The sequence below is a fragment of the Ovis canadensis genome, chromosome 22 (assembly GCF_042477335.2).
Source record: "Ovis canadensis isolate MfBH-ARS-UI-01 breed Bighorn chromosome 22, ARS-UI_OviCan_v2, whole genome shotgun sequence".
Classification (NCBI taxonomy): Eukaryota; Metazoa; Chordata; class Mammalia; order Artiodactyla; family Bovidae; genus Ovis; species Ovis canadensis.
The window spans coordinates 24,250,088-24,275,470 of record NC_091266.1 but is presented as its reverse complement, the minus strand read 5'-3'; the positions used below and the strand labels follow the sequence as shown (position 1 = coordinate 24,275,470).

At 40.1% G+C, this 25,383-nt stretch overlaps 1 protein-coding gene across 48 annotated transcripts in view; it reads left to right on the top strand.

The window, feature by feature from the left end:
- SGMS1 (sphingomyelin synthase 1) overlaps positions 1-25,383 on the top strand; it is a 335,925-nt gene that overhangs the window by 139,133 nt on the left and 171,409 nt on the right. The gene's annotated exons all lie outside the window — the stretch shown is intronic.

Here is a 25,383-nt window from a genome sequence, read left to right as displayed (position 1 = left end):
TTCTCCACCAAATGGTCAGGCAACCATCTCAAAATAGAGGTGGGGCAGAGGGCTAAGATGTAGAAGAATATTTAATAGTTTAATAGTCTGGAAACATATCTACATGTTGTGACATGAAAAATTATTACAAAACAGTATGCATAGTCCTAAATTTGTGAAGTGAATGAATTTATAAGGTGAGAAGTAAAGAAAAGTGTATATAAAGATTATAGAAAATATACAAAGTTATTAAAAAATACACAAAATTTATGCAGGAAATAGAAAGTATTTACTTATGGGGTTTCCTCATAGTTGGTAAAGGACATGCCTGCAATGCAGGAGACCTGGGTTCGATTCCTGGGTTGGAAAGATCTCCTGGAGAAGGAAATGGCAACCCACTCCAGTATTCTTGCCTGGAGAGTACCTTGGAGAGAGGAGGCTGGCAGGCTACAGTCCATGGGGTCGCAAAGAGTCAGACACAACTGAGCGACTAAACCACCACTATCTATCTGTCTGTCTGTCTATCTATCTATCTATCTGTCTATCTATCTATCTATCTACCTATATAGTGGAATTCTCTAGGCCAGAATACTAGAGTTGGTAGCCTTTCCCTTTTCCAGGGGATCTCCCCAACCCAGGGATCGAACCCAGGTCTCCCACATTGCAGGCAGATTCTTTACCAGCTGGGCCACAAAAGAAGCCCAAGAATCCTGGAGGGTGTGTAGCCTATCCCTTCTCCAGCAGATTTCCCGACTCAGGAACTGAACCAGGGTCTCTTGCATTGCAGGCAGATTCTTGACCAACTGAGCTATCAGGGATGCCCATATATATCTTTGGGATGCCAGAAGGACAAGGATTTTTGTTTGAAAGGCTGACTGAGGGCTGAGGTTATTGGTAATTTTTCTTGTCTGTGTGTATTTTCTAATATCATTCAGAGAGTATCTGTTACTTTTACTAACAGGGGGAAAGGAAGGAAAAAAAAAGTAATACATTTTGGAAAGATCTTCGCTTACTAAAAGAGAAAACAAAAAATTTATCCCAGAAAGTCACTTTTCTTTCATCTGAGCACTTAAGCCTCCACTTTATTGTTTGATCACTGAGCCATTTGACGATTTTTGTTTTAACCAGGTCTCCTAAGGGAGGCAATGCGTTGTAGCAGCCTGTGATGCATAATTCTCAGGCAGTTCTTCAAGTCCTCAGGTGACACTTGGGAGGTGAGGCCCCCCTTGTCCCTGCATGTGGCTGGCCTGGATGGATACTTAACTCTTGGCTTAGAAATAAACCCGATGGAGGAAGCTCAGGAGGCAAGCCAAGAGCATCATTTTCCCTAGGAATTTAATTTCCAAAATCTAGTCTTTGGAGCTCTGAGAAGTGAGAGGCAGTATGTTACTGCAGCCCTTTCTTAGAGACTCTTGTGCTCACTAGTCTGTTCAAGCTTCTGAGAAATTCCAGAGCAAAGGTAATTACTGCTAAAGGAAAGTTTTAATTTATTTTTATTTTTTTGACCACACTGTACTTCATGTGGGGTCTTAGTTCCCCAACCAAGGATCAAATCTGCACCTCCTGCAAGGGAACAGAGTCTTACCCACTGTACCACTGGAGAAGTCCCCAAAGAAGGGTTTTTAAAAAGCAGAATTTGACTGACTTCTAAGCAGTGGGGGGCTGGGTGGATGGGGCCCTCAAAGGAAAGAGTAGTCCTTGAAAAGGAGGAGGAAAAGACCTTTTGCATTAAGGGGGTCCCTGCACAGATCTGGGAATGACGTGAAACTTGATGTTTCATAGATGTGGTTTCAACAGCAGCAGTTTTACATATGCATGAAGTTTTAAGTGATTTCCTGAATAGTTGTCAAGGCCTTCAGAAGTATGTTTCAATCACATTTTATAAATTACATAAACTTATTTTAAGTCTTAGTAGGACACTTATGACTTACGAATTGTTGTGATTTTGGCTACATAAATGGTTAGTGGAAATACATTTTCATGCATCATATTTACTTATATCAAGAAACTCCTAGTGACTCTCAGTTGATGGGTGTTTTCTTTTTTATAAATTTAGAAAAAATGAATGATTCAATTACTTCCACTCACTGTTTCTGTAAAGTGGAATCATTCAGCCCTGTTTTCTGCTAATGTTTTTCTTTTAAGACAGTCTTATCAAGTGATGAGTAGAGAACCTTAAGTCCCCAATTTTGAGGAGTTTAAAGGTTGCCAAGAATTATTTTTTTAATTGCCTAAATATATGTGCCTTGCTTTGCTAATTTAGATGTGTACTTATTTAGCTCAGAAAATGAAAGGACAAGAGCAACAGATTACAACCGAAATTATTATTTTTTTTCTGAACAAATAGGGTTGCTTCACGTTGTAGGTTATGTGTCCCACTGGTCTTTGTTGCATGGATCTGACTGTATTTTTATTTGTATTTTTCTTTGTCACGCACACACATAGTCATATGATTTTCTATGTGAATTTATTTGGATTTTATTTATATTGTACCCATTAAGAAGTAGATGCATGATATGTATCTATGCAATTGGGATTCAAGGCTTGATACCCACTGAGGTACATAAAAGACCAAGAATGTAACTTGCTTTACTGATGAGATTGCTGTGACGTCATTTCCATTTGTCACTGTATTGCAAGAATCTGGCTCCCAAACAGCACAGACTAGTTATTCATAGCCTGGTAGGTTATACCACAACCAGTTGCTGTGAGTGACTGCAAACTCTCTTGTAGGTGTTTATAACAGAGTGATTTTAAAAATCATCATTGCTAAAGAGTAATTTTTAAAAAATTTAAAAAGTATTGAATGTAGGTGTAAAATGACCATATATCATAGTTTTTGTCCAATTTATAGAATTAAAGAAGTATTTGAAAAACTGAATAAAAAAGCAGAAATGCTATAATAAATTTATTAATAGATACATTTTAACAGAACAATAAAATGTAACATTTGGGTCATCTTTTGTTTCAGGCAGGTCAAATTTTATTTGCATTGGTATGGATAAGAATTATTTGGAAGTACTGTCAGTTTTACAGAGTTGTAAATTAACAGTGGGTTAGAGATGGATTGCCCTGTTGACTCAGGAAATCCCCAGAAGGCCCTCTGGGTGATGTCTAACACTCAGTGAAGGGATAGGCACCTAGGAATGTCTTTCGCTTGTTTCAAAGTCTTCAGTTCAGTTCAGTTCAGTTCAGTTGCTCAATAATGTCTGAATCTTCGCAACCCCATGGACTGCAGCACACTAGGCCGCCCTGTCAATCACCAGCTCCCGGGGTTTACTCAAACTCATGTCCATCGAGTCGGTGATGCTGTCCAACCATCTCATCCTCTGTTGTCCCCTTCTCCTCCCACCTTCAATCCCTCCCAGCATCAGAGTCTTTTCAAATGAGTCAGTTCTTCGCATCAGGTGGCCAAAGTACTGGAGTTTCAGCTTCACCATCAGTCCTTCCAGTGAACATTCAAGACTGATTTCCTTTAGGATGGACTGGTTGGATCTCCTTGCAGTCCAAGAGACTCTCAAGAGTCTTCTTCAGCACCACAGTTCAAAAGCATCAATTCTTTGGTGCTCAGCTTTCTTCACAGTCCAACTCTCACATCCAAACATGACTACTGGAAAAACCATAGCTTTGACTAGATGGACCTTTGTTGGCAAAGTAATGTCTCTGCTTTTTAATATGCTCTCTAGGTTGGTCATAACTTTTCTTCCAGGGAACAAGCGTCTTTTAATTTCCTGGATGCAGTCACCATCTGCAGTGATTTTAGAGCCCCCCAAAATAAAGTCTGACACCATTTCCACTGTTTCCCCATCTATTTGCCATGAAGTGATGGGACCAGCTGCCATGATCTTTGTTTTCTGAATGTTGAGTTCAAGCCAACTTTTTCACTCTTTTCTTTCACTTTCATCAAAAGGCTCTTTAGTTCTTTTTCACTTTCTGCCATAAGAGTGCTGTCATCTCCATATCTCAAGTTATTGATATTATTGAAAGTCTTGGACATTTATAAAAATACTTTTCCAGCAGTTTCATCTGCTGAATGCTTATGATGAGATTAATGCTCTTTTGTTAATAATGTGTTAAAAATTTCATGAATGACAAGAATATTTAACGTAGGTATTTGGATTTCCAGTGTCTTGTTTTGTTACTATTTTTCCTCCAAAGCCCCACTTCACACAAGGGGAGTGTTGAAAATATTACGGTGAAGGTGGCGGCACCATCTTTCTAAATATTTCCACTAAGGTACAAATTGAATAATACACTCTCTGCATCTTAGTTTCTTTAAGGGAGAGGTAGGGCATTGTGGTATAATTTTATATGTTAAATGAAAAAATAGAGCAATTAAAAACAGTATAGACAGTTCTGGTGTTCTATATACATTTGACTAAAATGGGATAGCCTGGGAAGTGATGCATTTTTTTAATAATTTTATTTTTGGCCAGGTTGAGTCTCTGCTGCTGCTCTGGCTTTTCCCTAGTTGTGAGCAGGAGCGGCTGTCTAGTCGCAGCACACGGGCTTCTCATTGCGATGGTTTCCCTTCTTGCAGAGCACAGTCTCCAGGCGCGTGGGCTTCAGTAGATGGGACCAGCAGGCTCTCAAGCACAGACTCAATAGCTGTGGTGCGCGGACTTAGTTGCTCCATGGCTTGTGGATCTTCCCAGATCAGGGACTGAACCAGCACCTCCTGCATCGGCAGGCGGATTGTTTATCACTGAGCCACCAGGGTAGCCCTTTATACATGTGTAATTTTCTTTCTTTCGACTGTGCTGACTATTCCTTTCTGGAAGTGATGGATTTTAAATTTTTACAGAAACATTTGTTAGTTCCAATTATGAATTTAATGGAATGAAAATTCATCACGTGACAGCCCAGGTAGGAGAGAATGTTTTCCATCACTGCTTGAAAACTTTTTATCTCAAAGTACAATTCTCCTTGGTCTGAAAAGAGCAGGTTGATACCTCAGAGGCTGCCTATACTGAGACTGTAAACAATACAAGAGGATTTATAGACTTTCTGATGAATTGACCTTATTTTATAGGTATGAGACTTGAAGTCTGGAAGAAAGGTAAAGTTGAAAATAGTAAACCTGTGTGTATCCAAAAATTTGACCTCAGATTCCTTACTAAGTGCTATGAGCCGTTTGTTTCCCCCAGTTAGTCTAAAAGTGGGTATTTTTATTCTAACTAAACATGTCAGTAGTAGGTCTTACATACACGTTTAATTTGGGTTTCTATCCTAAGCTCTGTATTTTGGTAATTTTGGGGTTGCAAACACCAGGTGAGTTTCACTAAAGAAAAGGTAGAGGGTGAAGATGGCGATCAGGATGTGTCTAATCCCAGGAATTGAGTCAGGTTCAGCTCTCATTGACCCTGAGTGTCTCTCTTGACCTTTTACCCCAACTTCTAACTGGCAATTGCCTTTGGAGTTTCTTAATTCCAGTTTTTGAGGCAGAGCATCCTGATTGGCTAGGCCTATCTTTCTAGCCAGTACACAGAAGTTGAAAGTTCTTGGCCAGCCTATGAATGCCTAACAGAAGCCTACGAATGATCTAACAGAAGCAGAAGATATTAAGGAGAGGTGGCAAGAATACACAGAAGAACTATACAAATAACATCTTCATGACAAAGATAATCACGATGGTGTGATCACTCACCTAGAGGCAGACATCCTGGAATGCAAAGTCAAGTGGGTCTTGGAAAGCATAACTAAGAACAAAGCTAGTGGAGGTGATGGAATTCCAGTTGCACTATCTCAAATCCTCAAAGATGATGCTGTGAAAGTGCCGCAGTCAATATGCCAGCAAATTTGGAAGACGCAGCAATGGCCACAGGACTGGAAAAGGTCAGTTTTCATTCCAATCCCAAAGAAAGGTAATGCCAAAGAATGCTCAAACTATCACACAATTGCACTCATCTCACATGCTAGTAAAGTAATGCTCAAAATTCTCCAAGCCAGACTTCAACACTATGTGAATCATGAACTTCCAGATGTTCAAGCTGGATTTAGAAAAGGCAGAGGAACCAGAGATCAAATTGCCAACATCTGCTAGATCATCAAAAGAGCAAGAGAATTCCAGAAAAAACATCTACTTCTGCTTTATTGACTATGCCAAAGCCTTTGGCTGTGTGGATCACAATAAACTGTGGAAAATTCTTCAAGAAATGGGAATACGAGGCCACTTGACCTGCCTCCTGAGAAATCTGTATGCAGGCCAAGCAACAGTTAAAACTGGACATGAAACAACAGACTGGTTCCAAATCGGGAAGGGAGTGCTTCAAGGTTGTATACTGTCACTCTGCTTATTTAACTTATTTGCAGAGTTCATCATGAGAAACATTGGGCTGGATGAAGCACAAGCTGGAATCAGGATGGCTGGGAGAAATATCAATAACCTCAGATATGCAGATGACAGCACTCTTATGGCAGAAAGTGAAGAAGAACTAAGGAGCCTCTTGATGAAAGTGAAAGTGGAGAGTGAAAAAGTTGGCTTAAAGCTCAGCATTCAGAAAACTAAGATCATGGCATCTGGTCCCATCACTTCATGGCAAATAGATGGGGAGATAGTGGAAACAGTGTCAGACTTTATTTTGGGGGGCTCTAAAATCACTGTCAATGGTGACTGCAGCCATGAAATTAAAAGACGCTTACTCCTTGGAAGAAAAGTTATGACCAACCTAGACAGCAGAGACATTACTTTGCCTAAGTGTTCCATCCAGTCAAGGCTATTGTTTTCCCAGTAGTCATGTATGGCTGTGAGAGTTGGACTGTAAAGAAAGTCGAGTGCTGAAGAAGTGATGCTTTTGAACTGTGGTGTTGGAGGAGACTCTTGAGAGTCCGTTGGGCTGCAAGGGTATCCAAGCAGTCCATCATAAAGGAGATCAGTCCTGAATATTCTTTGGAAGGACTGATGGTGAAGCTGAAACTCCAATACTTTGGCCACCTGATGCGAAGAACTGACTCATTTGAAAAGACCCTGATGCTGGGAAAGATTGAAGGTGGGAGGAGAAGGGGACGACAGAGGATGAGATGGTTGGAAGGCATCACCGAGTCAATGGGCATGAGTTTGGGTAAACTCCGGGAGTTGGTGATGGACAGGGAAGCCTGGCGTGCTGCAGTCCATGGGATCGCAAAGAGTCGGACATGACTGAGCGAATGAACTGACGTGAACTGATGAATGCGGCTCTATGTTTCTCCAGGTCCAATTAGCTAGGGCTGTGTTTCGGGACTTGTAGCATATGATATAGAAGATGGCAGGTGAAGAGCAACTGAGCCTGAGGGTGTGTTAGAATCCCCCAGAGATATTGATAGGAGTGGGTGAACTAACACAGTCACGTGTCTACTGAAAATTTCATTTCAGCAGATCAGTTGATTCTCAGTTTAAGAAACATTTCTCATAATCTCCTTTGGAATTTAATGTTTTAATCTGTTTCAACATTGAAGTTCATTTGGGATTTATTTTTAGTTCATCATATATTCTTATTAGGCAGCTATATTTTCTCTTTTTAGGAACATAAAAGACAGCTTTTGTGACTTGCAAAGTTTGTTATGGTAGCTTGGGTTGACAATTCATGCTGCATTTTCTTTTGAAGCTCTAATGTTACTTCAAAGTATTAAAAAGGAAGTTGTTAATAGAGAATTCTCACAGTTGTGAGTTCCTTTAATTTCCATTAAATATTTATTCTCAGTATCTGAAAAGAATCCAGAACCAAAAGGTAAAGCATTTTTAAAATATTTCATTTTAAAAATATCTCTTACATTGCTGACCTGTATATACTGTATGTTTAGGATATGGCATAACCTCTGTGAGACTTTCTGACTAGTTAGGGACATAGATATGAGACTGTTTCAGAGGGAGGCTGCTTGTACAGTAATAGATTAGACATGGTTCAGATAATTTTTTAAAAGACATTTGTAGTTTCTGATCCTACTTTATTTGAAACTTTTTTGATAGTGATGCAAGATTGTAAAGTTGGTTTTACTGAAAGGTAAACTATAACAAAATATTACATGGATGTAATTATCAATCCAGAATTTATTGGTGTACATATAATATTTTCAGAAAAAAGTTCTTAAGAAAGAGCAGGTGGACTATTCCTTCATTGTTACAAATATGTTTATTTCTATTGTTTTCACTGAGCCCAAGGACAGACATGGACGAACAGTGTGAGAAGCAGGGTGGTGAAGGACATTATTGGAAATTGCAGAGGCCAACATTTAGCAATGAATAAATCTTTTGAGGGTGGGTAGCAATCCAGTTTTGATTAAAATGACTAAATGTAGAAAGTAAAGGTAGGTGAACTGAGGTCTTAATAATAGAACTGAAAAGCTTAATTTGCTAAAATTGGTAACAGGGAAACATGATAGGTTTGGTTGGATGCTCTCCAGTGTTTGTCCTGCATACTGAGAGCATTATATGAACTCTAGTCAGGTATAGAACTTACCCTCAAGGTGCTGTGATTAAATACATGTGAGGAAGGTTATGTTGGCACATCTATGGGTAGGGATTTAATAACAACTCAAACCTGCCCCAGTAAAGTACAAACAGGGCATTGTTGATGGAGCCCTTGATAATAAGACCTGTGATTTTAGAAAGCCCTTTCTTCAATTTGTAGGTTTCTCAGTAAAAGTTCTTGGATCTTGAGACTCTTCTGAGGAGCCTGCAAAAGGTAAAATAGGGATTTAAAAGTATTTGGAGGTATGAATGGGGAGTATCTGAAGATTTCATTATGTTGATTTAAAAAAGATCCCTACATGAGAGTTGGGAGTTAAATTTTATTTGGGGCAAAATGAGGACTGCAGCTTAGGAAACTGCACCTCAGAAAGCTCTGAGAAACTGCTCCCAAGAGGTGGGCTGTGAGGGGGGTGAGGTCAATATATGTGATTTTGGTGAAGGAGGGAGTTCATGCAGTCAAGCACTTATCTTACAAAAAGGTTTTCTGCTGATGTCACCATGGAAGGATTTAGTGCTTTTTCTAGATATGAGAAGATGCAAAGATTGGGCTCATAAATTCAGTTCCTGAAACTATTTAACTGTCTAAAGACCTGTTCCACCAGATTTCCTGGAGCACAAAATGCCGCATTCCTATTATCTATCCTGAACTCCCTTGAGGACGTGTCAAAGGTCAACAGCTGAAGCAGCGCAGGATTCTATCCCTGCAGAGGCAGATGGCAACCTTGGCCAGCACTAATTTGTCTTTGAGAGGACTCCCTCATGGTTATAAGTCCCACCCTGCTTTGGGAGGGACTTCATGACCATCTTGTCCCACAGCGCTAGGAAATCCCATTCCTAGATCTGGTGAAGAGGCCTATCTGCTGATAGGCCTCTCAGTGTCCTGGACTAGGTCTTAATAGGTCAAAAGTACAAGTAACATAGCTGGCAGTATTATTAAAGTCATAAGTGAAAATTAAGCCAGAAACTTCCATTATGTGCAGTCCAGTAGATCCTTAGGTTGACTTAGTTTATTCTCTACCAATCTTTCTTTCTTTTGGGGACGTTATGTACTGGCGTTATTCATAAGGCTCCCAGCCCAATTTCCTAGTGTTACTAGGCTGATTTATCCTTAGTATAATTTGAAAACTTAAATGACCACAGCCTGGTGTCAGCCACATAAATCCATCCCAGAGTTGTGGAGGGTTTTATTCCTTGGTTAAATTTTTGCTTATTGCTCTGATTGAGCTTGTGTAACTTTAGAGGAAAGTTCATATTATGGCCGGGGTCATGGCAGCTATTATTAATTGGCCAGGTAAGAGGAACACACCGAGGAATGGGATCCCACCAAGAGAAGCCTAAACAGAACTGAACTTTCTTTCTTCTAAATGAATTTCCTAAAGGTTATCCAATCACAGCTGTGGAGTGGAGAGATCCACCTAGGTAGTTTAGAAGTACTAGACACAGGTAATTGGTCACAAACCCAATAACTGTATTACAGTTGGATTGAAAACTAGCGTAGGATTGTGTGCATGATAGAAAACATTTGCTTTATATGCAAAGGTCCAAGAAGTCGAGAAAGCATCATAAATGATCGTACAAATCAGGCCCAGCATCTTGGGTAAGCTGCCTGCTTCTGCTGTTGTCTTCTTCTCATCCTGGTGCATTCTAGTTTCCTCTGTTTGAGCGTCATTTTAAGATGAGTTTGAGGTCAGCAGCCCTCTCTATAGGCCAGTCTGTGTAGGGATCTTTAGAGCTGGGCACTAATTGGTCAATTTTCCTTCAGTTTCACTGTGCATGAACTACTTAAGAGTACTTGATAAAAAGTTCTTCCATCCAGATTGAAGACAGTCCTTTAAATTATGTCTTTTCCAGTACACATAATTTTCCCATTGCAGGTCATGGGGCATCCGATCTTCATCCAAAGATTACTGAAATAAGCTTCAGAAACAAGCTTAGAATGTTCTTTAATTATTCATTTTAAATTTTACATTAATATAACAGCAAAGAACTATCCAGGAAATGAGTCTTAATAGATCCAGACCTCCATTTACAAAACTGGGATTTAACATTCATTGAAACATCTTTTTTTCCCCCCTAAAATTACCCTTGTTTTTACCAAATATAACCAAATTAAGACTAGTTTGTTTGTAAAATAAGTCTGATTTCAATAAACTTGGCCCAATCATTTATGTAACTGTAATTGATCATAGACCTTTTTATTTTTTTGCTTTGCTGAAACTTAATAAAAGTTTCAGACTGAACTTTTTAGAAAAACCTCCCAGGCTAGGAAAGTCATACCTACCAGATCTAGGTGAATTCCTCCCTTCTCAAGATCTCTAAAATTTCTTGAGATTTTTGCACCTGTTATTGAGATAGCCTTCCTAATTTCTCTGATAAAGCTACTGGAAACATTACAGTTTCCTCTCTCTGGAGGGATCAGATAGAGAGAAAAGGGAAATGTTTCAATTCTGCTTACAAAGGTATAATTTTACCAAATTACTGTAAGTCATAGTTAATTTGAGGGGAAGGGTTTTCCATATACCTGGAAAACACAGATTAAAACCAGTAATTTTTCAGACAGAAACTATAAAAATTATAAGCATATTTACCAGTTCATTCAGTCCATTTGTGAATCTTTTATGAAGCCATTAGGTTTCCCATTGGAATCCTTTAATTTCTTACCCAGTCCAGTGTTTTGGTCTGAAAGTCAGAAACTTGCATTTATCCAAAAGTCTTTTCTATAAATCTTCTTGAAAAGGAAGAATTTTTACAAAAGCATCAGAATAAACCATAACTGTCTATAACAACAAAAACTTAAGAAGTCATGTTTAAAATCTGATTACAATGCCATTGACAAAGAGACGATTCCTGCTGTGACAACACCTTAAGACAGTAGCTAGACGTATGACTGATAACATTCTACTGGGACATGTCAGAATTTTAGGAACTCCATATAATTCCTAGGATAGATATATTACTAAAATTTGCCATACACTGTAACCTGAGGAGATTTATTACTCATTTGACAATTCTTTCCATGTAGTTCAACATATCAAATAAACCTAACTAGTTGAATATCTCTCTTGGGGATGTTTTAGGGACTCACTGAAGCCTCCCAAAGTTAGCTAGAGGTCAAAAGGGCTTCATTAGAATTTGATTTAGGAAGTTTTGTCAATAAATATCAAAAGGGTTAAAAACACTCAGTCAGGTAAGATCATGGGTCACTGTGAAACAATAGTTATTCACTTAACCAAAGTAACAATAAAAGATTTCAAAGGCAAACACGAAACAGATCACTTAGGTAAAGAAGCTGAAAATCTATTATCAAGGGTAATTCAACATCTGAGGAAAGCTTGTCTTCTTAACAGAGAGAAAAGCCAAATTCAAGTTTTGTATCGGCTTACTTTTCAATTCATTTATTCAGTTAAATTTATTTTAAACTTAGTCAATCCAGACCACGCACAATCTTTTCTCAGGATTCACTTTCCACAAGCTTATCATCACTTTCTGTGTTCATAATTTTACTTTCCTATTCAGAGACAGACACCTGTAAGTCAGACCTACTTTCCTTTCTGTTAACAAAATGCAATGTCATTCCTCATACCTTCTTAACTAAAAACACGCATTCCGCTTTTCTTAAGCAATCATGAACTGTCCTTTATATTAATATTCTATAGAGTGGTGAACATAAATACCAGTGATAATTTATAAAAACGTTTGCTTTCTTATAGAGAACATCTCAGACTGGCACCAAACATATTCATTAATAGTCCAAAATCTCTTTTGTTTCTCTGTGAGAGGAAGTTAGTGTTCAGTAATTAATGTTTCAGAATCTTATTTTATTTGGAAATGACCTGGCTATTCCATAAACTTTCATCATTTAGTTTAGTCCAACCCTAGAAATTAAGTTACCCAAATCTGGAGAGACTATTTTAGACAGACATTCCTAAAGCATAATTATTTTTAATAGAGTTTATCTGAAAGCTCATATGTCATTTACATTTTCTTTCCTTAGAAGTTTCATTGCTCGAGTTACTTTCCTTGCTGACAAATTTAGAACAGATATAACAAGACATATTAAACCTAGGTACAATGAAATATTATACTTAATTGTAATGACTCTTAGACATATCTATATTAATTAGATCAACAAACATTAATACCAGGTATTAATTTCATATTGAATATTTCCCAGTTCACATGAAACTGAAATTCACTTAGATTAATTTCTCTTGTATTTAGAATTGTTTGATTTGTTGGCACTTACTTTTCTTTAGGCCAGTTATCCAAAGACAAAGATATATACTGAGACATACATATATCCAGACAGACATAACAAGAGATCTCTCTTTATTTTCTAAACTTAGTCATGAATCAGATATCACAATATAAAACTCACTTATTGTAAATAACAGTTGGAATAAGAAAATTTTAAAAGGCTTTGTTCCCCTCCACCCCCCCACCCACCCTCAGTTTCAGAAATTGGAGATGGTCTCAGTTCAGTTTAGTAGCTCAGTCGTGTCCGACTCTCTGCAACCCCATGAATCACAGCACGCCAGGCCTCCCTGTCCATCACCAGCTCCTGGAGTTTACCCAAACTCATGTCCATCGAGTCGGTGATGCCATCCAGCCATCTCATCCTCTGTCGTCCCCTTTTCCTCCTGCCCCCAATCCCTCCCACCATCAGGGTCTTTTCCAATGAGTCAACTCTGCATGAGGTGGCCAAAGTATTGGAGTTTCAGCTTCAGCATCAGTCCTTCCAATGAACACCAAGGACTGATCTCCTTTAGGATGGACTGGTTGGATCTCCTTGCAGTCCAAGGGACTCTCAAGAGTCTTCTCCAACACCACAGTTCAAAAGCATCAATTCTTCAGTGCTCAGCTTTCTTCACAGTCGAACTCTCACATCATACATGACCACTGGAAAAACCGTAGCCTTGACTAGACGGACCTTTGTTGGGAAAGTAATGTCTTTGCTTTTTAATATGCTATCTAGGTCGGTCATGACTTTCCTTCCAAGGTGTAAGCGTCTTTTAATTTCATGGCTGCAATCACCATCTGCAGTGATTTTGGAGCCCCCCCCAAAATAAAGCCTGACACTCTTTCCACTGTTTCCCCATCTATTTCCCATGAAATGATGGGACCAGGTGCCATGATCTTCATTTTCTGAATGTTGAGCTTTAAGCCAACTGTTTCATTCTCCTCTTTCCCTTTCATCAAGAGGCTTTTTAGTTACTCTTCACTTTCTGCCATAAGGGTGGTGGCATCTGCATATCTGAGGATATTGATATTTCTCCCAGCCATCTTGATTCCAGCTTGTGCTCTTCTAGCCCAGCGTTTCTCATGATGTACTCTGCATAGAAGTTAAATAAGCAGTTGGTTTTCTGCAAAGAAGTTACTTTGTCATTTCCTCTTTTAGAAGCTTCTAGATACCAAAGTAAGCATTCTGTTCAATATGTTTGATCTTACAGCCAGCTTTTCTAACTGTGGTGCACAAAAATATTCATTTTAGAATATCAACAAAAACCTGATTTAGCCATTTTAGGTTGAGATCTCCTTTAGTATAATTTCTGCAACTAAATAGGTACTTGGAAGTATAAGTTTTGTATGTACATAACCCTGGCTGGGGTGTTAGTTAGAGGCTGGTTTCTGATGCCCCTTGTTTCCCTGTTTGAGAGGCTCTTTTTCCCATTTAAGTTGAATTTTTATCACTGGATAAAATTTACTAGTGAAATTATGTGGTGGGCCAGTGTGATTTTTGTGAGCTTGACTTCTCTGGAAATCACCCCAGAGTCTATTCACCTGGTTTTACATGTCATGGTTTCTCCCTCTGGCAGTCTAAGACTACCTGTGGGTGCTCGGATCGCTGAATGGGTAAACAAGTGTTTTAATTAATAAGTGGGTTTCCCTATGGGACTACTGCATGGTATGAAGACTTGGTCTCCACCACTCCTGCAAATTTCTCAGTCCCCTGAGAAAACCAGGACTGGCCGGGAGAAGTCTTGTCCCTTTTCTCTGGAGCTAGCCTCTCATGCGATATGTTCACTTTTTTTTCCTGACAAATTCTATTATGGCAGCTGAATTGAGGAAAAGCATCAGATCAGCCTCTTACCTTATACTCAACACAGACCAATCTCCTACAACTGAGCAACCTTGGTATCTTTCAGCTGACCCTCAGGTATTCCTCAATATCTTTGAATCAAACTCCACCCACACCGCCCCCACCCCAACCCCACCAGTACCTTTCCACTGGGTGGGTATTCCCCTGGTATCTTTCAGCCAAGCCCCACCTAGTATCTAGATGCTGAGTGGCTATGCCCCATTAAATCCTCTCCTTGTTTCCACATTTTAATAGACTGCTTATTTGTTAACCTGTCCTTTTCTTTGCAGTGAACTTGTTCTCTATTTGAATGCATTTTAGAGAGGAAAACGGAAAAGGAAAGGCCATTTGAGAGGCAAATTGGGCAGTTGCTAAACTCCCAGGGAAGTTAGTTAATGGACGGTCTTTTATATTTTGTGTTTTCTCTTGCACCTCAGCCAAGCAACTCAAAGAAAGAACTCTTGTGATTTACCCAAGAGAATCCAGATGGGTTGCAAATTGAGGCAGGCTTTGGGGAAGAGCTGAGAGGAGACATTCAGTTTATTCTTTGTGATATTATTTTAATCTGGAAAAGGTAAGGATGTCCTGCAGTGAAGGAGAGAATAAGGCTGGCCTCCTTGGTGGCTCAGATGATAAAGAATCTGCAATGCAGGTAGACCCAGGTTTGATCCCTGGGTTGGGAAGATCCCCTGAAGGAGGGAGTGGCTACCTACTCCAGTATTCTTGCCTGGAGAATTCCATAGACAGGAGCCTGGCAGGCCATAGTCCATGAGGTCGGAAAGAGTTGGGCACGACTGAGCAACTAAAATTTTTTTTTTTTTCTATTGAGTGTAGTTGAACCATGTTCTCCCTGGTGAAGAGTGCTGGTTCCAGCTGCTAGCAGGAGGAAGCCTTGCGATGTTTCCAGCAGGAGACTGCAACTTTCAGTCGCCATGAACTAGACAGATGCCTGGGGCTTTGCAAGTGTAGTCTTAAGACTGTAACGTTTCCTCTCCAAGCCAAGAAAGAAAGGAAGGTTTCAGTTACACTGTGTTTACTGAGAGTTAGATATTAGAGGAAGAAAGCACTAACTCTGTACTTTGGATTTTGAATTCTCTTAAAATTAAGATTTCATTGGCATAGCACGCTGTTGATGAGTGACAATGAGGAAACTTTCAGTGGTTTCTAGTATTCTAATAAAGTGTAATTCTAACAGAAATTTTCATAAAAATAGACAAATATAATTAAATCAATCTTGTGCTGTTATTGGTCTCTCTATATTATTCAAGTCTAATTACACCGTCTTCCCCCTGAGAAGGAGCAACTGGATTATAATAGTAGTGTTTGGGACACAGCTGCCATAGAACGAAGCATGCCTGCTCCGATTTCTGTGCCTTATGTCCATGCGGACAGTGGCAGCTGGTTCCAGCATTGTCTCGTGGTGCTGTTTCCTAGGCAACCACTTCCTGTCACTCTAGCAAGCAGCCCCAAGGTGAACCATTGCCCTCTCTGATCTCAGGAGGTCATAAGCCTTGGAAGGACTGGCCCTCCTACAAATAGAAGCTTGTAAAGTGGGATTGTGCCAGGCCTTAGAGAATGCTGTGAACTCAAGTCTTTTCCTTCCTCAGACTTGCTCCTCAGGATCATTCCTTTTTACTTTGAATCTTTTACTTCAGTGTGGTTTTTTCATGGGACAAGGTCACCAGTAGTAAAAACACAAGAGTTTGAGTATTTCTCGACCAGAATTATTGTGAATAAGCAAAGGGTACCTTCCTCTGTCCCGCCTCCCCCCAGTATTCTTCTGAGTGTCACTGGGTTAATGTTTACAAAGATCCTTGCCCTACTATACTCGTTATAATTGAACGTTTAGAGCTATGGCCATCCAAGTGTGATTTGGGTATTTTTTTTTTTCTGCTTTAGTGTACAAGGTGAACATAGTTAACTCTCTTACTTACTAGTCTTAGGAAGAACTCACATTGTATCTTCTCAGCATGTGTCCGCTGTAATCAAGCCTGCTGCCTTTACTATGCTTTCCCTGTGTTAGAGCCCATATAAAGACAATCGCTGGAGAGCTCTCAGCTGCTTTAGCAGTTATCTAATCTATAAAAAGACTCCATCCAGACCTATTTTTGTTTTCTGTCCACAAGCCAGTGGCAAACAAGACACTTCCCCCCATCTCACAGAAGGAAGACATGTTAATATTCTTTGCTTAGGACATATCAAAAACAACTTGAAACCAGAAAATAGTGAAATAATCATTAAATGATTTGGGATTGAAAAGCCAAATTTGGTTGCTTTCATCATTAAGCCCAAACTGTCCTGTGTCTTGGGCATTCGACACACTTGATTTGGGACCCTTTCCTACTTCCTTGCATTGTGATCTTGGACAAGCTTGTGACTTTTGTCACAAGACAATTTTCTGACCTTGGACAAGTTAAATATATAACCTGTTTGGGCCCAGTGTCTGCATGTGATTAGCTGGTGATGCTGACCCCTCCCCACTTGCAGGGTTCTTATGGGATTAAATGTGAAGCCATTTCATCATGTGTGGCAATCATAGTTATTGTCATTGGCACCTTATTTTGTATTTATCAGTGAGGATGCAAGAAGGCCTGGTCACACAGTCTGCTAACAGGTTTTCTAGATATTTTATTTCCTCTCCCTCTCAAGGAGCGGAATACAAAGTTCCCGTTTTGAAGAGTGTTCCCTTTTTGGCCCCAGCTCTTTGAAAGTACTTATTACAGCATTAGATATTCATGGAGGTCTGGCATGTCATTTGAAGGTGACGTTCTCCTAGGTTCTGGTAGTCACTTGCCTCCTGCGTCTGTGGCTTTCTTTGAGGGACACCTTGTTCAAGTCCCCCATACAGAGTGGCTAAAACAAATTAACATGTCAGAAATGTATACCTTGTGAAATTTAAGCATTACTTTTGATACTTCCAGAGAAGGCAATGGCACCCCACTCCAGCACTCTTGCCTGGAAAATCCCATGGACGGAGGAGCCTGGAAGGCTGCGGTCCATGGGGTCACTAAGAGTCGGACACGACTGAGCGACTTCACTTTCACTTTTCACTTTCATGCCTTGGAGAAGGAAATGGCAACCCTCTCCAGTGTTCTTGCCTGGAGAATCCCAGGGACAGGGGAGCCTGGTGGGCTGCCGTCTCTGGGGTCGCACAGAGTCGGACATGACTGAAGTGACTTAGCAGCAGCAGCAGCAAGTTTGAAACTTCTCCTTTGAGGTACAGAAGGATGAGTGGACCTACTTTACAAGCAAAAGAATCATTTAACTTTTTAGTAATTCAGAAGAAAGACTTTAGGGAATTTGAACTACTTGGTTCTTTTTCTTTTAATGATTCATGGGCAGGGATAACACAGCATATTCCATATCTCATGACAATGGCTTCTTTTCTGTGAACATTTTCCTTTTTGCTTTTGGTATCTCTAGCCCTGCATGCAAGCTGTAAAGAAGAACAGCTTTGCATCACCTACTGTTTAACTTTAGGCACTCTGCTTTGAGACTCAGTATCCTTCCCTGTCTACAGGCAGATAAGATAGGCTATCTTCAGAGCAATCTGAAGATCAAATGAGATGATGCCTCAGTAACTTAGTGGAGCTTGTTGTTGCTGCTGCTGCTAAGTCACTTCCGTCGTGTCCGACTCTGTGCGACCCCACAGACAGCAGCCCACCAGGCTCCCCCATCCCTGGGATTCTCCAGGCAAGAACACTGGAGTGGGTTGCCATTTCCTTCTCCAAGGCATGAAAGTGAAAAGTGAAAGTGAAGTCGCTCAGTCGTGTCCGACCCTCAGCGACCGCATGGACCGCAGCCTTCCAGGCTCCTCTGTCCGTGGGATTTTCCAGGCAAGAGTACTGGAGTGGGGTGCTATTGCCTCCAGTCGAGCTTGTTAGAAGGTGGTAAAGAACCCACCTGTCAATGCAGGAGACATGAGTTCAATCCCTGGGTCAGGAAGATCCCCTAGAGAAGGAAATGGCAACCTACTCCCATATTCTTGCCTTGAAAATCCAATGGACAGAGAAGCCTGGTGGGCTACGGTCCATGAGGTCAAAAGAGTCAGACATGACTTAGCAACTGAACAACAGCAACAACAGACTAACCCTACTAGTTTGGTAATTATTTTTATTTTATAGGTGTTTTTGTATCTATAGAAAGGAAACTCAAACTGCCTTGCCCTCTCCCCTCTTTGCTCTGCTCCCACTTCCTGTATCTCAGTCCCAACAGTGCACTTATCCTGGAGGACAGGAAGGAAGGCCCTTTTGTGCTATTTATATCACAAAACAGCTTCCGTTTCCTCCAGTCTCTGGAGACCTTGCACGTTGATTCTACACAACCATGCAGCCAGTCAAACAGCCGTACAATCTTAGACACGTGAACATCTTTCTGAAATAGTATCTTCTTGCTGTCTCTGACTATTTGCTTCTCTCTTCCTAAAGCATTTTATTTTGGTTCAGACCCAGAGATTCTTAGACTCTCAGAAAAACCCTTGATCCAACAGGCAAAACTAACATAGTATTTGAAGTCATCACAGTGGCGACCTTTGGGAGAGAGTGGTGGTTACATGTATGTGTTCACTTTAGCAAAATTAATCCACTCAAGATTGCTCTGCTTTTCTTGCTGTAGGAAATGGCAAGCCACTCCAGTATTCTTGCCTGGAAAATTCCATGGACAGAGGAACCTGGTGGGCTGTAGCGCATGGGCTCGCAAAGAGTCGGACATGACTGAACATACACACTCACACAAGATTTCTGTGCTTTTGTTTGTGTGTACATTAATGCGAATACTTGTTTTTTAAAAGGTAATTTTCCCCCTCTTTTTGCAGATGCTGTAATTCACGTGTGTATATTCACATATATATTTTCGAAGGGTTATATTTCATTTTTAGTTGAGAAAGTCTTTCATGAATGTCAGTGAGGGAGCATTTCTACACCTTTAAGATGATGTGGGTTTAAGTCTGTTTGTAAACTCTTTGACCACGTGTGCATGGTTAGTTGCTCAGTTGTGTCCGACTCTTTGCAACCCCATGGACTGTAGCCCGCCAGGCTGCTCTGTCCATGGGATTCTCCAGGCAAGAATCCTGGAGTGGCTTGCCATTTCCTTCTCCAGGGGGTCTTCTTGACCCAGGGATCAAACCTGCGTCTCCTTCATCTTCTCCTGCATTGCAGGTGGATTCTTTACCACTGAGCCACCCATAAAAATATTTACATGGTCTACAGTTTCACTTGATATGCTATTTTTAAAAATTTATTTTATATATATATAGCTGATTTACAATGTTGTATTAATTTCTGCTGTCCAGCAAAGTGATTCAGTTATACATACATATATTCATTTTCACATTCTTTTCCATTATGGTTTATCACAGGATACTGAATATAAACATGTTGCTACCTTTTCCACTCCAGAGTTACAATTCTTACATTTTGAAAATATACTTTATTGCTTCTTTATCTTTGTTTATTGCTTCTTTATCTTTTCTTTATCACTGTTGTCAGTTAGCGGTTACTTAGCTGAACGGTGATAAGATAATTTATAAAACGTTAATATATAATTCTAAAACTCTTGTGAGAACTTCCCTGGTGGTCCAGTGGTTAAGAATCCACCTCCAAATGCAGAGGACACGGGTTTCATCCCAGGTCCAGGAAGATTCCACATGCCACGGGGCAACTAAACCTGTGTTTCACAATTGTTGAGCTCGTGCGCCACAACTACAGAAGCCCACACACTCTAGAGCCCACGCTCCTCGGAAGAAGCCACCACAATGAGAAGGCATGCACGCAACTAGGGACTAGCCCCGTGCCCCCTCTCCGCCCCCCAGCCCCCCGGCCATGCACAGCAACTGCAGAAAGCCTGTGCACAGCAGCAAAGACCCAGTGCAGCCCAAAGTAGAACAAATAGATACGCGAGCTTGAGAAGTGAAAAGAAAGCTCACGTGATACCGTTACATGCACTTGGATGCCATTTTTTATTGGCATTGACTTTACGTGCTTGCTTCTCCATGGCTATGCATTGTAAAGTTTACTTTGAATACCATTACAGCTGGAAATTAGCTGGCAAGTGCAAAAGAATAGTTTTGCTATGGCAAGGGAACAAGAAGTAAATAGTTCAGTTCAGTTCAGTTGCTCAGTCCTGTCCGACTCTTTGCGACCCCATGAATCGCAGCACGCCAGGCCTCCCTGTCCATCTCCAACTCCCGGAGTTCACTCAGACTCACATCCATCGAGTCAGCGATGCCATCCAGACATCTCATCCTCGGTCGTCCCCTTCTCCTCCTGCCCCCAATCCCTCCCAGCATCGAAGTCTTTTCCAATGAGTCAACTCTTCCGATGAGGTGGCCAAAGTACTGGAGCTTCAGCTTTAGCATCATTCCTTCCAAAGAAACCCCAGGGTTGATCTCCTTCAGAATGGACTGTTTGGATCTCTTTGCAGTCCAAGGGACTCTCAAGAGTCTTCTCCAACACCACAGTTCAAAAGCATCAATTCTTCGGTGCTCAGCCTTCTTCACAGTCCAACTCTCACATCCATACATGACCACAGGAAAAACCACAGCCTTGACTAGACAGACCTGTGTTGGCAAAGTAATGTCTGTGCTTTTGAATATGCTATCTAGGTTGGTCATAACTTTTCTTCCAAGGAGTAAGCGTCTTTTAATTTCATGGCTGCAGTCACCATCTGCAGTGATTTTGGAGCCCAAAAAATAAAGTCTGACACTGTTTCCACTGTTTCCCCATCTATTTCCCATGAAGTGATGGGACTAGATGCCATGATCTTCGTTTTATGAATGTTGAGCTTTAAGCCAACTTTTCCACTCTCCTCTTTTACTTTCATCAGGAGGCTTTTTAGTTCCTCTTCACTTTCTGCCATAAGGGTGGTGTCATCTGCATATCTGAGGTTATTGATATTTCTCCCAGCAATCTTGATTCCAGCTTGTGTTTCTTCCAGCCCAGCATTTCTCATGATGTACTCTGCATAGAAGTTAAATAAGCAGGGTGACAATATACAGCCTTGACGTACTCCTTTTCCTATTTGGAACCAGTCTGCTGTTCCATGTCCAGTTCTAACTGTTGCTTCCTGACCTGCATCCAGATTTCTCAAGAGGCAGGTCAGGTGGTCTGGTATTCCCATCTCTTTCAGAATTTTCCACAGTTTATTGTGATCCACACAGTCAAAGGCTTTGGCATAGCCAATAAAGCAGCAATAGATGTTTTTCTGGAACTCTCTTGCTTTTTCCATGATCCAGCAGATGTTTGCAATTTGATCTCTGGTTCCTCTGCCTTTTCTAAAACCAGCTTGAACATCAGGAAGTTCACGGTTCACGTATTGCTGAAGCCTGGCTTGGAGAATTTTGAGCTTTACTTTACTAGCATGTGAGATGAGTGCAGTTGTGCAGTAGTTTGAGCATTCTCTGGCATTGCCTTTCTTTGGGATTGGAATGAAAACTGACCTTATCCAGTCCTGTGGCCACTGCTGAGTTTTCAAATTTGCTGGCATATTTAATGCAGCACTTTCACAGCATCATCTTTGAGGATTTGAAATAGTTCCACTGGAATTCCATCACCTCCACTAGCTTTGTTCGTAGTGATGCTTTCTAAGGCCCACTTGACTTCACATTCCAGGATGTCTGGCTCTAGATTAGTGATCACACCATCGTGATTATCTTGGTCATGAAGATCTTTTTTATACAGTTCTTCTGTGTATTCTTGCCACCTCTTCTTAATATCTTCTGCTTCTGTTAGGTCCATACCATTTCTGTCCTTTATCAAGCCCATCTTTGCATGAAATGTTGCCTTGGTATCTCTAATAGTTACCTTGGATTTTATGTTTTTTTCCCCCCTTATAAGCACCTCATTACCAGAAGAATGTACTTTAATTTGCTTCCTATTTTCTTCTAGATTGGAAGACTGATAAAGAGAAATAAGATGATTCAGATAAATGGAATTAATTTATGTACCTTTTATGTTTAGTTTACATTTCTCATGTTTTCCCACTGAGAAGAACAAAACAATTTTTGTGGTCAATTTCAATGTATAAGGGATGTTTTAGGGATATAGAAGTATTAGTCAAGTACATACTCATGCCATTTAATTAATTTACTTACCCATGTGTATTTAATAAGAACAAATTTATATGAAACATAATTTGGCAAGTAATACTTTTTCCTACTTCAGGATAATTTCCTTCCAATTCTTAACATACCATATTTGATGACAATGCCTTTATTATTAGAGTCATCTTTGAAGCATCCAGTACTATTTATCAAGTATGTTATCATTTTACTTGTTGGTGATATAGCACTTTTGGAATTCATGTATGGTGCTGTAATTGGAAATTTTGTTCCAAGTCACAAGGATCTATTTGCATAATGTTAGAACAGTTACTATTCTCATTCTTTCTGTATAGATGAACATCGGAGATCTCCACTGTGTAATAGTTTGTAGATTTGCTCTGTTAAATATTCTTTCCTTCCTTCTTCCCTGTCTTCCTTCCACCCATTTATTTTACTTATTTTGTGGTAATTGCATGTACATTGTTGAAAATTAAAATAGTATAGCCACTCTGTTCTTCTTATATCCCCATTGCTCCTTTATCCAAAGATAGTATCTTTCAACTCTTTTAGTTACATTTTCTGATACCCACCTTCCAATTTCTAAATGGCATGATGTATGCTTTAAGTGCATTCACTGAATTTTTTTTAGTTTTAGACTTACACACTCGTTCTTCTAAGGATTCCCCGCTCATACACAACTCCTTACCCTCAGTACTCAGCTACACTTCTTGTTTCATGCAGTCATGCCACAGTCTGTGGTCAAATACATATTTAGTGTTTGCTTTATTGTGACAGTATTTTTTTTTAATGACTGAATTTTTTGAGACTTATGTGGCTGTTTCTCAGGCCATTTTGTTTTCTAGTTGGTTAGTGTGAACTGTTTGATTTCTCTGGAGAATGTTTGACTCTTCTCTATCCCCAGAATTCTGAAATCCATATTGGAACATATGTCTTACAGTTTATCAATGTACTTGGTCCTTTCAGTTCAGAAACTCATGTCCTCTAATTTAGAAATTTTTCTTTTACGGTTTCTTTGATCATTTCCTTTCCTATACCCTTTTCTCTATTTTCTGTGTTTGTTAGTTGGATATTTGGACTTACTGGCTTAATTTTTTAGTTTTCTCATGTATATTTCTTAGCTGTCTTCTAACTTTGTATTTTTTCCCCCCAAGAGGTTTTCTTAGTACTTTTTGAACTTTAATTTCTGCCAGCATATTTTTCAAATTTAATTTTTCATTGGCCTCTGAATATTTCATTTAAAAATGGGATCCTGGTCTTATCTCATGGAAATAATGTTTTCTGTTTTCACTTGAGAATATGAATTGAATTAGTTTGCTGTTGAATAGTTTTTGCCTGCTCTTCATACTTTCCTTTTTTTAATCAGCTTGATCTGTGTTTCCTCTTTTTATCAGCTTGTTTTGGCCCCTGATTTTAATGTTAGAGGCTTTTCTCTAATGGTGAGACTTTAATAGCGTGTTCATATTTGGGAGAGAGACTATATATAAAAAGTGGACTGGAAACTTGTTTCCCTAGTGGGCTTCACTGTAGGTTTTTGGGGTAGGAACCCAGATGTTTGAGCTGCTGACTCCTAGATAACAGAATCTGCAAATCTTTTTTTCTTGGATCTTTCTATTTCTCCAACAGGTTCTCTTTTGTTCATCTTTTTTGGGGATAAAAGCCTCCTGTAGGGATTTGGGTGAGCCACATAGGGGGAGGGGGCAAGAGGTCTCACCACCCAAGCCTATAAACATGAGCTCTTGATGTGTCTATTTTGGCTCTCTAAGTCTGAAATCTTGCTATATCATTTTCTCCAGAGAGCAAACTACTTTCCGTCATGGAAGTAGGGATGGTTGGTCTGGCCCTACCAGTTGGGGAGAAGACCTGGGGTATTAACTACGTTTTCTGGTTGTTGTTTAAAATAACACAAGTTTATTACCTTGAAGTTCTGTAGGTCAGAAGTCTGACATGGGTCTTACTGGAGTAAAGTCAAGGTTGTCTACAGGGCTACATTCCTTTCTAGAGGAGAGTCCATTCCCTTGCTTTCCCAGCTTCTAGAGGCTGGCTGCACTCCTTGGCTCTCGGCCCACCCCTACGCCCTCCTTTAAAGGAGCAATACAGGTCAAATACATCTCATGTTGCGTTTCTTTGACCTCCTATTCTGCTTCCCTCTTTCACTTTTGAGGACTCTTATGATTATGTTGCCCTGGAGGAGGGCATAGCAACACACTCAGTATTCTTGCCTGGAAAATCCCCACAGAGCAGCCTGGTGGGCTACAGTCCATGGGGTTGCAAAGAGTCAGACGTGACTGAGCGACTAAGCACACAGCACGTGATTACACTGAACCCATCTAAATAAATCAGGATAATCTCCTTAATTTTTTTATTGGGGTAAAAATCACAATTTAAAATATGCTATCTTAACTTTTTCAATGTGTAATATAGTAGTGTTAAGTGTATTCACATAGTTATGAAACAGGCCTCTAAATTTTTTCTTCTTGGAAAACTGAAACTCTATACCCACTAGTCAACTCTCCTTGCCCTAGCCTCTAGCAACCACGGTTCTATTTTCTGTTTAAAGAGTTTGACTACTTCAGTTGCCTCGTATAAGTGGAATCTTACAGGATTTACTTTTGTGATTGGCTTATTTTATTTAGTGTAGTACCCTCAATAGGAAAAGAAGTACGTCAAGGCTGTATATTGTCACCCTGCTTATTTAACTTCTATGCAGAGTACATCATGAGAAACGCTGGGCTGGAAGAAGCACAAGCTGGGAATCAAGATTGCCGGGAGAAATATCAATAACCTCAGATATGCAGATGACACCACCCTTATGGCAGAAAG